Source organism: Rutidosis leptorrhynchoides, unplaced genomic scaffold (genome assembly GCF_046630445.1).
Source record: "Rutidosis leptorrhynchoides isolate AG116_Rl617_1_P2 unplaced genomic scaffold, CSIRO_AGI_Rlap_v1 contig518, whole genome shotgun sequence".
NCBI lineage: Eukaryota > Viridiplantae > Streptophyta > Magnoliopsida > Asterales > Asteraceae > Rutidosis > Rutidosis leptorrhynchoides.
In genome coordinates this window covers 52,114-63,033 of record NW_027266744.1, presented here as the reverse complement: position 1 = coordinate 63,033, position 10,920 = coordinate 52,114, and the positions used below count along the sequence as shown (strand labels likewise).

The following is a 10,920-nucleotide window of genomic DNA, read 5'->3' as shown; positions in this document are numbered from 1 at the left end:
TCAGAAACAAGTGATATAAGTTTCCATGTTTACACAGATATAACAAGTATATATATATATATATTTGTAAGCCGAAACAATAAGCAAAACAGTCACGGACAGATACAAATCAATCAACAATTTAAACCGAAATAGAATTAAATTAAATTGAAAGTATTCGGCTGACTTTGAAACAATTAATTAATCATGTGATGTTGAAAATTCAAACCGTAGTATATGATTCAAATTAAAACAGATGACAAATGCAATTAATTAATTAGTGAATCCAAAATATATACATGCAACAGTACTTAAATTCATGCAATTTAATTAAAAAAAAAAAATAGACAATTATATTTTAAATAATAAAATACATGTAACAGTTTAATTTGAAAAGTCAAACGTGAGTAATTTACGGAACTAACAGCAGTATAACAAAATCAGTATAGGCAAAAGTAACTATTTGGTCCCTCTTTCAAACGTTGTTGAACTACATCGTCCCTCCAAACATAAAATGAATTAAATCGTCCCTCAAGCGTTAATTTTTGAACTATTTAGTCCCTCGGCCGTCAATGCCGTTAAATTTTGCTTACGTGTCAATTTTAGCCAATCAGAAAGCGACACGTGTACATGACGTGTTAAAATATTACACATAGACTTTCTTATCCAGATTAAGTTATCCTGGTTATAATCGAACCGGACCGAAATCAAACCGAAATTAAATCGAACCGAAAGCAAAGAATTCCTTAAGCTTGAACAGCTGATGTTGCCCAGAAGCTTGAACTCTCTCATCTCTCTAACACCGTCGATCCTCAACTCCTCCTCCCCACCGCCGGCCACCAATTTCAAGATCCAATCCTTCTCCCTCCTCCACAACAATCGTCTTCTTCCTCGATCGTGTTCAACGATGATTCCGAGTACGATTTGTCAGCAATCCCCGGTGCAACGACGCTTTCTCGGCCGGTAAATGAATCCGATTCTATGATAATCAGTCCAAGGATGCGAATTAAGATGGACCTTTACACCTATGGCTGAATGAGTGGAGCTTTACAGCTATGGTTGAATGATATACAATGGAAAAATTATAAAAAAAACCCGATTACCATAAAAATATTGAAGCTTTATTGTTGCAAAAATGTAGTCTCTCAAAGCATTTCCCTTTTTATTTTTCTGTTTTAGGATCAATAAAGTGTTAGCTAGTTCATGTTTTATATCACTCCTTTAAATCCATGTTTACAAAATCACAATATACACTAAAAGCAAGCTGCTTTAAGAGATACTGTGTCACTCAAACCAGAAAATCTAAAATTGCTTTTGATCTCTGCATTCTGGGTTATAGAGAAAGATAGTTTTCTGTTGGTTTTGTGTCACTTAGAAGTGTTCTAAGTGTGGTAGAAGGAGCTTCAAGTTGACTTGATTTTCAAGTTTATGTTCTATGTATACAACATGTTCGATAAAATGTCCGACTAAGCCTAATGTTGATCCTAGATATATTTCGATTAAAGGCTGATAGTTGGAGCATGAGGAAGCAGTTTTATTAGTTTACAATAGCTTAGCATATAATGTTTCTCATCTTTACTTGCTTTCAAAGCCAAGTCTCTTATTTCTCTTCTCTTGTACCAATCTCGGCAACAAACCTCATTTCCTCAAGCCTTGAATCTTGTTTATTTTAAAAAAATGCAGAATGCATTAAAAATTCCTGGGTTCTCTATTTCAAGCAGCTGAAGAAGGGAAGCAGTAAAATCAAATATCTTCAAAGGCAAGCAACAATAGGAAATGCACGCCAACTGTTCGACAAAATGCAAGCTCATCCTGGAATCACTTTCTGAGTCGAAAAATCAAGTGCATCAGCCCTGAAGTCGACTCAAAATCAATCCAAAGGCCATTCAGCTATTCAGGTTCAAGTATTACTAGCAAAGTTATGTTAGAAAATTGTGTTGACAGGAAATTGCTAGTTACTTGGGATGAATGATTCTGATTTGTATGACCTGAATAGTTGAACAATATTTAGCTTGTTTGGGCTGTTATTTGTCTTTAGAAGTATTTTCTATGGATGCATTATGAAGAAAACATGTTATTTGTCTTTAGAAATTAATCCAAACCAAAATTCAGTTGTACTGAGTTGATTATCATCACCAGAGCTCCTTTGCTGCTCTTGGATGAGATCTGAACCGAAGGCCATAATAGCAGATGGTCATGCACGGACGAGTGAGCCGAGAATTGAATGAAGGGAGGTGATGATGACAGTGAAGGTGTTAACGCCATTTTTGAAAGCTCTGTTCATGGACGGGATAGAGAGATTCTGTGCAAGTGTATTTGTTTGGTTATTTTTAACAGTTAAAAATTAACTCAGGAATTCTTTGCTTTCGGTTCGATTTAATTTCGGATTGATTTCGGTCCGGTTCGATTATAATCAGGATAACTTAATCCAGGATAAGAAAGTCTATGTGTAATATTTTAACACGTCATGTACACGTGTCGCTTTCTGATTGGCTAAAATTGACACGTAAGCAAAATTTAACGGCACTGACGGTCGAGGGACTAAATAGTTCAAAAGTTAACGTTTGAGGGACGATTTAGTTCATTTTATATTTGGAGGGACGATGTAGTTCAACAACGTTTGAAAGAGGGACCAAATAGTTACTTTTGCCAATCAGTATATCATCAATATATCAGCAGTATAGAAACGTGTGATATTGAAACAACAAACAAAACATATATCTGAACCAATAACCAATAGGGAGAAAATTTCAGTAAAGTTACAATTACCACTAATTAACTATCGTGTGAAAAAAAATGAAAAAAAAAACCTAAATAATTAATTTATTTAAAACGTAAGCAATTTTCTAAAGCAATTAATTAGCAATCACGAGAAATTAATTATGCCATATTATACACAGTTTCCAAACAAATAGTTATATGACAGAATCAATTAATTAATTATTTGAGACTTCAATTTTTTTAAAAGCTAACATGTAATTTTGAAATAATAAAACAGATTAAACAACAGTCCTGTGATCGATGAAGAACAGCTAAACACGTATACTGAATACGTCTTAAGATTGTTGGAATAAATTTAAGTATATGTGCAAAAAATAAACAACAATTACGAATGATATTGTTACTGAATTTTATTCATATGACAATCCACATTAAACAATATTAATAACATAGAACAAATCAATATAACATATGAATCAACAATAATACACGAAAACAACAAAATAAATAGAATAAGGATAGAGACACGAAACCGAGGCACGATTTTGAAACGCTGTCCTTAAGACGTATTTGCCGCGTTCTCCCGACGCACAACGCTATGGCAATCGTCTCCCAGGATACAACGGTAAGAAGTATACTTTCGGAACACCGGCGCTAGTGATGAAAGTAAGAGCGGAGCGTTTTGTCGCCAAACTCTCTGACTCGACTAGACTAAGGTTGGTACAACAGCTCTTGTGAAATTAATTTCGTGAGAAAAGTGAATGAATAAAGAAGTGGGAGAGCTGCCGTATATATAGGACGTGGACCACTACTTCAAAATTTGAAATAGAGTTCAATTCAGTTCCGAATAGTGTGCGTCCGTTATTATCCAACCGTAACAGCTTATTGTCACATGCACATGGGATATAAATCATGTTACGTTTTGCAACTAATTTATCTTATCCAAAACAAATTAAACACGTGATCTTTGCTCAACTAATACGGCGAAACCGTCTCGCAATTGAACCGAACCAAATTAGACCAAAATCATCCCAAACCAATACAATTTACTTGGTTCTCGACATAACAACTTCGGCTAGCTATTTCATATTCATATCTTCACCAAATATGGCTTATGAATATACGAAACTCATCTCCTCACGGCGACGAACAAGTTCGGACCATCTCCGGAACTTTATAGCTAGTGGGTCCCTTCCAAATATTTGGTCAAAGTTGGGTCAAACCCAAACTTTCTACAACACTTTTGTCAAACTGGTATGCTGACCATGCAAAATGTCATATGGCTGATAAATGTAGAGAAACAGTTAGAAATATGTGCTTACAACCTAAGAAAGCGTATAGTTGGATAGAGTTCAGAAATAAAGTTCATGTGTTTGGGGCAGGAGATGAGTCTCATCCGAGATCGGATAGGATATATTAGGAATTGCAGCACTTGCTCAAGAGAACGGAAGACAAAGGATGTGAACCTGACTTAGAATTTTGCCTCCATGATGTGGATTAAGAAAGGGAGTGCATCAAATTTGGTCATAGTGAGATGTTGGCACTTTCTTTTGGGCTCATGAGTTTGAGAGATCGGGGGGTAAAATCAGTATAACTAAGAACCTCCGCATTTGCCCGAGTTGTCATGATTCTGCAAAGGCTATTTCCAATTTAGTAGAACAAGAGATTATAATAAAGGATCCAAATCGTTTTCATCTTTTAGGAATGGATACTGTTCTTGTGAAGATTTTTGGTGATCTAGATCTCAACTGTTGGCATGGTTTTGAATTTTGATAACATGTAGTGTTATTTTTCCTGGTCAATATACAAATGAGTTATGTATATAGTAATCCAATAATTCCTTTTACGAGTTGTGTTTGAACCTTGAAGAACTCCACACAAGTTCCTTCAATCTTTGAAGTGCAATAGAACCAATATAAAGATTAGCGGCACTTTTCAATAAAAAGATATGATAATTTCAGTTCCTTGTACTACTGCAATGATGAAACGTATGCTACAACTACAGAGAAGGAACGAAACAACATAAATATAGATCAAGTTGATCATATTTCATGGCTACATTGCACTATGAAGAGAATACACGGTACATTAGAAACAAAAGTCGAAAGTTGGCAACATTTTTCCGTAAAAATACAAGTTAAATGTTTCATAATCAAATTGCACGGTGAAACTTTATAATCTGACGATCTTCATTCAATTCAAAACCGGCTGCGGAGAAGTCAGAGCAAGTAAAGAAGGGCTTCAGATCGTATATCTCCTTTTCATGTGCCTACGGACAGAAAAGAAACTCAAGACGGTCAAGCGCAAACAAAACTGCAAAACTCATACTAAAATAATTAATGTAAAAGTTTTGTTCGCAAGAGATGGTTGCGTTTACCTTGCTAAGAAAATCATCAGCTTTCACCTCAATCTGTCTAAGCTCGGATGATGAGCCTGGATTAAATATCTTCTCAAACTGCAATGCATTATTTTTACCATCTCTTGAAGAATATGGAGTAGGAGTCTATTGTTGTCTTTCTTAGAGATCAAATACTTTCTAAAGCTCTGCAACATAGGCAAATTTCTTTGAGCACTTATATTTTACATATCAGAATCAGATGAGCAAAAAGAATGGTATCTGGTTATTATTACCTTTTGTAGAGATTTCTGCACCCAAACTTTTGTGTTGATATGAATAATTCAAGCATCACTTTAATTGCCATTTCTACATCATCTTGTGTTACATGCTGTCTGAGATGTATTCTGGCATGGGCCTCAGACATCCATATCATATATTCTATGTGCTGCACTGCTATAGGAACGTCTTGTCCAAACTACACAAAACATAGAAATAACAAGAAATAAAAAACACCGCAAAAATTGACAAAAAAGTTCAATGACAGATGAAGACGGATCTTACGGAAGATTCTCTCCGCAGTTGAGCATAAACTTCTGTGAGCTTGTTCATGTCCGAATCATGAAACTTGGGGAATACATTTAATTTTGCAAGTGATGTATTTCTTTAGCATATCCTGAGGAATTATCTCTGGATCAACAGGCCTAGGATTTGGTTGTGGATCATCATCATCTTCGAATTCACTTTCACTTATCATACCATCCATGTTTCCCCCTTTTGGTTGCGACTTAAAATGACTATCAACTACAAAATCTGCTAGCATCTCATCTATAACTGGATCAACAACATCCTGCATGGAGTAGTTTCCTTCCCAATCAATATCGAGAAAAACAAAAAAGAAGAAAGGGACAAACAAACAACGAAATCTTCTCATCATACCTTTACAACACAAAGGACATCAAAGCGAGAAACGATGGGATCTGTCAACTCAACATTTTGTGAAAACGTTTTTGAAGAATCATACCTGCAACCAGAAAGATCCAGATCAGAAACATAAATGAGCGTCTAATCAACATATATGTAAAAGAAGATATGCATTAATAGGGCGGCTAAGCTAAAAAGCATAAAACAGTATGAAGATCGATTCTACGTTTAAAGCAGGCATAATCCCTTTCATGACTACAATCATTTGCCTTGAGTTAAATCTAATTTTCCAAATAATAGTATACCTTCCTCCTATTGGATTTGCAGCAGCAATGACAGAGCACCGTGCCTGGAGAGAAGTAACTATTCCTGCCTTGGATATACTTATACTTTGCTGCTCCATTGCCTCATGAATACTCACCCTGAAACAAACAGGCATCGAAGTTCAGTTCTTCCTTAGTTGCTCCCCCATTGGAGGGAAATGGTTCTGAGAACTAAAACGAAGCTAGACAAGAAACTATTCATTAACTAACCTGTCTTGATCATTCATCTTGTCAAACTCATCAATCAGGCAAATTCCTCTGTCAGCCAGAACAAGAGCCCCTCCTTCAAGGGTCCACTCACGGGTGACTGGGTCCTTGTGTACTGCTGCTGTAAGCCCTATTGCAGAAGCTCCTTTACCGGTGGTATAAACAGCCCTCTGCCCAGTCTTCTCAACATACCTGAAAATAAAACCTCGAATAAATGGACATTCAATTTTATAGAACTTGTTATTCGAATGCTGATAGAAGTAGCTCTTACTTGAGAAATTGTGGTTTCGCTGTTCCTGGATCACCTAGGAGAAGCACATTTATGTCACCTCTTAATCTGTGTTTCCCCTCGACATTCTTCTCTTGGCCTCCAAACATGGCAAGAGCTATTGCAGTTTTTATGTCCTCGTGACCATAGATTGATGGGGCAATTGACTTGAAAATCTGAAGAATCAAATGAAATTGATATAACTGAAACGGGTTTTTCAAAAAGATTATATACAGGGAGATGAAGATTATTCACAGGTACAAACCCTTTCTCCTATACGAGGATCTTTGGCTAGCTTTTGGATTTCGTCTTTGTCTTCTTGAGTGAGTTTGTACGCAGAAAACAGGTCATACTTCTTCGTTACGTGGTTTGCCTCAACCACAGTGGCAAAAACTGGAAACCCATTCTTCGTGTTCAATGAAAGGTCAAAGTTGTTTGTGTAAACTCCAGTTACCTCATGCAACAATTCAAAAAAAGAAATGAGACATAAATGTTAAAATACTCGCATAGAAAACAAAGAAGAAGTACAAGGAACTTACGATCTCTTCGCCAGGGCGGGCACAGTCAATCAGATTATTCAACAGTATCACTTCTTTGTATCTAGGAAGTCGGCCAGCAGGCACAATTCCAGGGCTCTCTTGAAGAGTCAGTTTCTGATAATTCCTGTATATTGTCTGCAACAAAGGCATATCAGCATTAATCAGCATGTTTCTACGTCGCGATACATGAATTGAAATAACAACACGGATTATCTATATGTTTTAATCTGACAGCCTAAGAAAACATGGATAGATCCCCAACCAAGCAACAAGATATGGAGATTAACCTGCTCGACATTGACGGTAAACGGTCCTTTGGATTGGCATTCAGGGCAAGAGCCAACCTTCACTTCTGAATAAGAATTCTGAAAGAAGGGCCCCAAAATTTCCCCACACTTGTTGCAATCATACTTTACTTGCTGCAGCTGGGGAAAAACCCCAGACCGTCTTGTCACAACTCCACCGATACGAATCATAGTGCTCATATGAATCTGCCTGTTATATTGACGAACAATGAGTCATGTTAAATCTTAGAGAAAAGACGCATCAGGGAAATCTACCTAAAATTTAATATTCCCCTTACCTAATGTTGCGTATCTGATCATAAACTGGTAAGTAGGTAATACGAACATAAATCTTTTGATGGATTTTTTTATAGTTAGGATGCAGATCAAAGACGACATTTTTTGCAACTTCTTCCATAACTTCAAGAACAGACTGGGGAGCATCAGCAAGCCAAATAGCAATGTTGGGATGAGTATTAATGAACTGTCTATAGTCAATTTCTAGGCTACACCTGTTAGCAGCAAACATGAACCTAAATGAATCAGACTACAAAGAGTGGACTATAAAGTCTAGCATTTCCAGTAAATTTATCAAACAAGTTCACTTTCACAAGCTCAATCTTAAGCATGGATGAAGAATTTACCAGACACCATTTCATTAACTAGTCTCACATATTCAACATCCCAATGTTCATTCCTTGGTTTGACATAAGTAAGCAAGAATTCCTTAAACTTCTTAGCAATGAAGCGGCGAACTTCGTCTCTAGTAACCCACTCTGTTGGAACAAACTGCCTGTGAAGCGAAATCGTGTTACCCGATCCTGTTTACACAGGTCTGCAGCAGTTTGTGTAAGTTGGCTATTTTCGTCAAAACCATTATGCAGAGGATTTGATTCTTTCTTACAGCACAAGTCACGTGTGAAAACTAGTAATTTGAAGAATCCTTATTGTAATATGATTTGATTTGATTTAAATATGGATTTCCTAATCCATAAAGGAGACTTATTTAATTCCTAAACTAAAAAGGAATTAAATTAAAAGGAGGATTCTTATAGGAAACAATTCCTATTCTGAAGGGATTTGATTTTCAGATTTAATACAGGAAATTGATTTCCTAATTGAAGAAGAATTTGATTTCCAATTTGGTGGAGGAGTCTTAATTAAAACCTACAGCAAAGAGGAAGAGAATTTCTGTAGGATACAATTCCTACACTAAAAGGGAATTGGTTCCTAATTTGAGAAGAAGACTTATTCTCCAAGGATTCAAGATTTCTACTATAAAAGACCAGCATCTCTACAACCTTGAATACATCTCTTGAGCTACAAATTCGTTCATATAACTTCTAGAGAGAGAGACATTTTTCTACACCATTCAGTTCACAATCTGTTTGACCTGTGTGTCTGTGAACTGTTTACACGGTGTGCGTGATTACTGTGAGCACTGATCCAACTATTCAGAGTTATTCTTTACTGTGCAAAGAACCTGTGGCGCTCGTAACCTGTGAGGAGGCTGCGAGAAAGTCCTTACCCGTCTTGGTGAGGCAACCGACACTCGTACATCTGAAAGAGGGTTGCGAGAAGTCCTTACCCGTTTGGTAAGGCAACTGTGTTAGTCCTAGTCTGTGTAGATTAGGCTGTGTTAGGTAGAACGAAGAGTACACTTAGTGAAATAGGAAGTAGGTTATAGACGAACGAGTTGTAACCAGTGTACTGTCCTGTTATTGCAAGAATAGTGGAATACCGTTTACCCCTGGGCTAGGCCCCGCAGAGTAGGTGATCCGAACTGCGTGAACATACCTGTGTTATTTACTTTCTGCGCTGTATTTTTTATACTGTGTTAACTTACTACCGTTAGCACACCTGCACTAATCTGTCAAATTAGGTCGGAATACACTCTCACACTCTCTCAAAGTTCCTTGGATTCTATAAATCTCGATTTCGGCTTGATCGTCGTCGTCGTCATCCTACATATCAAAATTGACGATTATACAATTGAGCAAAGGATAAGAAATAATTAAATAACCGGAGCGCCAAAAGAAAAATACATACATCATCATATGGATAATCATCAGTAGAACTCATGGGCACATCGCCTCTCGGATGACCATTTCCAGGAGAACTTTGAGTGTTATCGGCATCTGTGTCCATATCATCATAATTGTTTCTCGGACCATCAGCTCTAGATCTCTTTGATGGCCTATGACTATCATCATCCGTATCTGTGAAACCAAAATCTCTAAATTTCAGCACGCACTCCATATTACAATAAGCCTAAATTTCATCACGAAATAAAAAAGAATTGCAAGTAGAGAAATACCCTAGTTACGGAGAAGCTGAGGAAGTTTGGTGCGACGAGATGAGCGCCCATCGCGGGCATCGAGTTCCTTCTCAGCAGCAATACGGTCCTCCATGACTTGATCCCCGTTCCTTTCGTCTTCAACGGAGTCATCCAATCCCGCAGCTTCGTACTGATCGTGCTCATTCATTTCGCGATAATCGTCCAAGAAATTGTCGTTGAAGAGATCCTCCCCTTCCTCTTCGTCTTCTTCTGGCTCGTCGGGCTCATCTCGGATGATTGTAGTGTCGACGGCGGCTTCGTCATCGAAGTCAGAGGTCTGATGGGGAAGCTCATCTGTGTTGAATTTGGCGGAGGTATCATCCACCGACGGCGAATCAGGTTCATTGCTGTTGTCGTTGTTGTCGCTCGCCATTGATTCGCTCCTCTCGGAGCGTAGTACAGTTGAATCTCAATAAATTAATATTGTCCGGATCGAAAAAATCGATAATAATTTCCCTTAAGTCGAAATCAAGAAAATTTATAATTTTAACGAATTTATTATTTTATGACTAGGGTAGTCAGTCTACCGTGTGTAACTTCAATTAACTCTTGGCGGGAACATTTCGCGCCAAATAATACTAGGCTTGTAGACTGATCAGAGGCCCAAAAACCTGTTGGGCCCAAGAGAATTTAAGGCTTTTGCATATATCTTCCACCTGTAAGGGAAAAATATATATCAACCATAATCGGAGACTGCTTCCTAGAATCCTACCTACCGTGGTAGATGCCGTTGATCGTCAATTGCTCGTTGCTAGTTTTTAGTCAATGGCCGACCATTAGTCGCCCGTGTTGACTGTATGGCTAGACAACTTTCAAACTGATCCATCAGTGAGCGACCATTGTACATAATGAATGGAAATTCATCATCGAAAGTTTCAAATTTTGGCCGATTTCTTGGCGATCCGATTTTATACAAGTATGAAAATGATAAAAATGTTCGCATAACTGAAACTTGTTTTCTCTATACTAAACTTGCATAAAGCCATAAATAAATTCTATAGT

General features: G+C 37.3%; 1 pseudogene; it reads right to left on the bottom strand.

Moving 5' to 3' along the window:
• Positions 1-4,852: 4,852 nt before the first annotated feature.
• On the bottom strand, positions 4,853-10,291 carry LOC139884194 (DNA replication licensing factor MCM2-like; annotated as a pseudogene).
• Between the last annotated feature and the right edge of the window lie 629 nt (positions 10,292-10,920).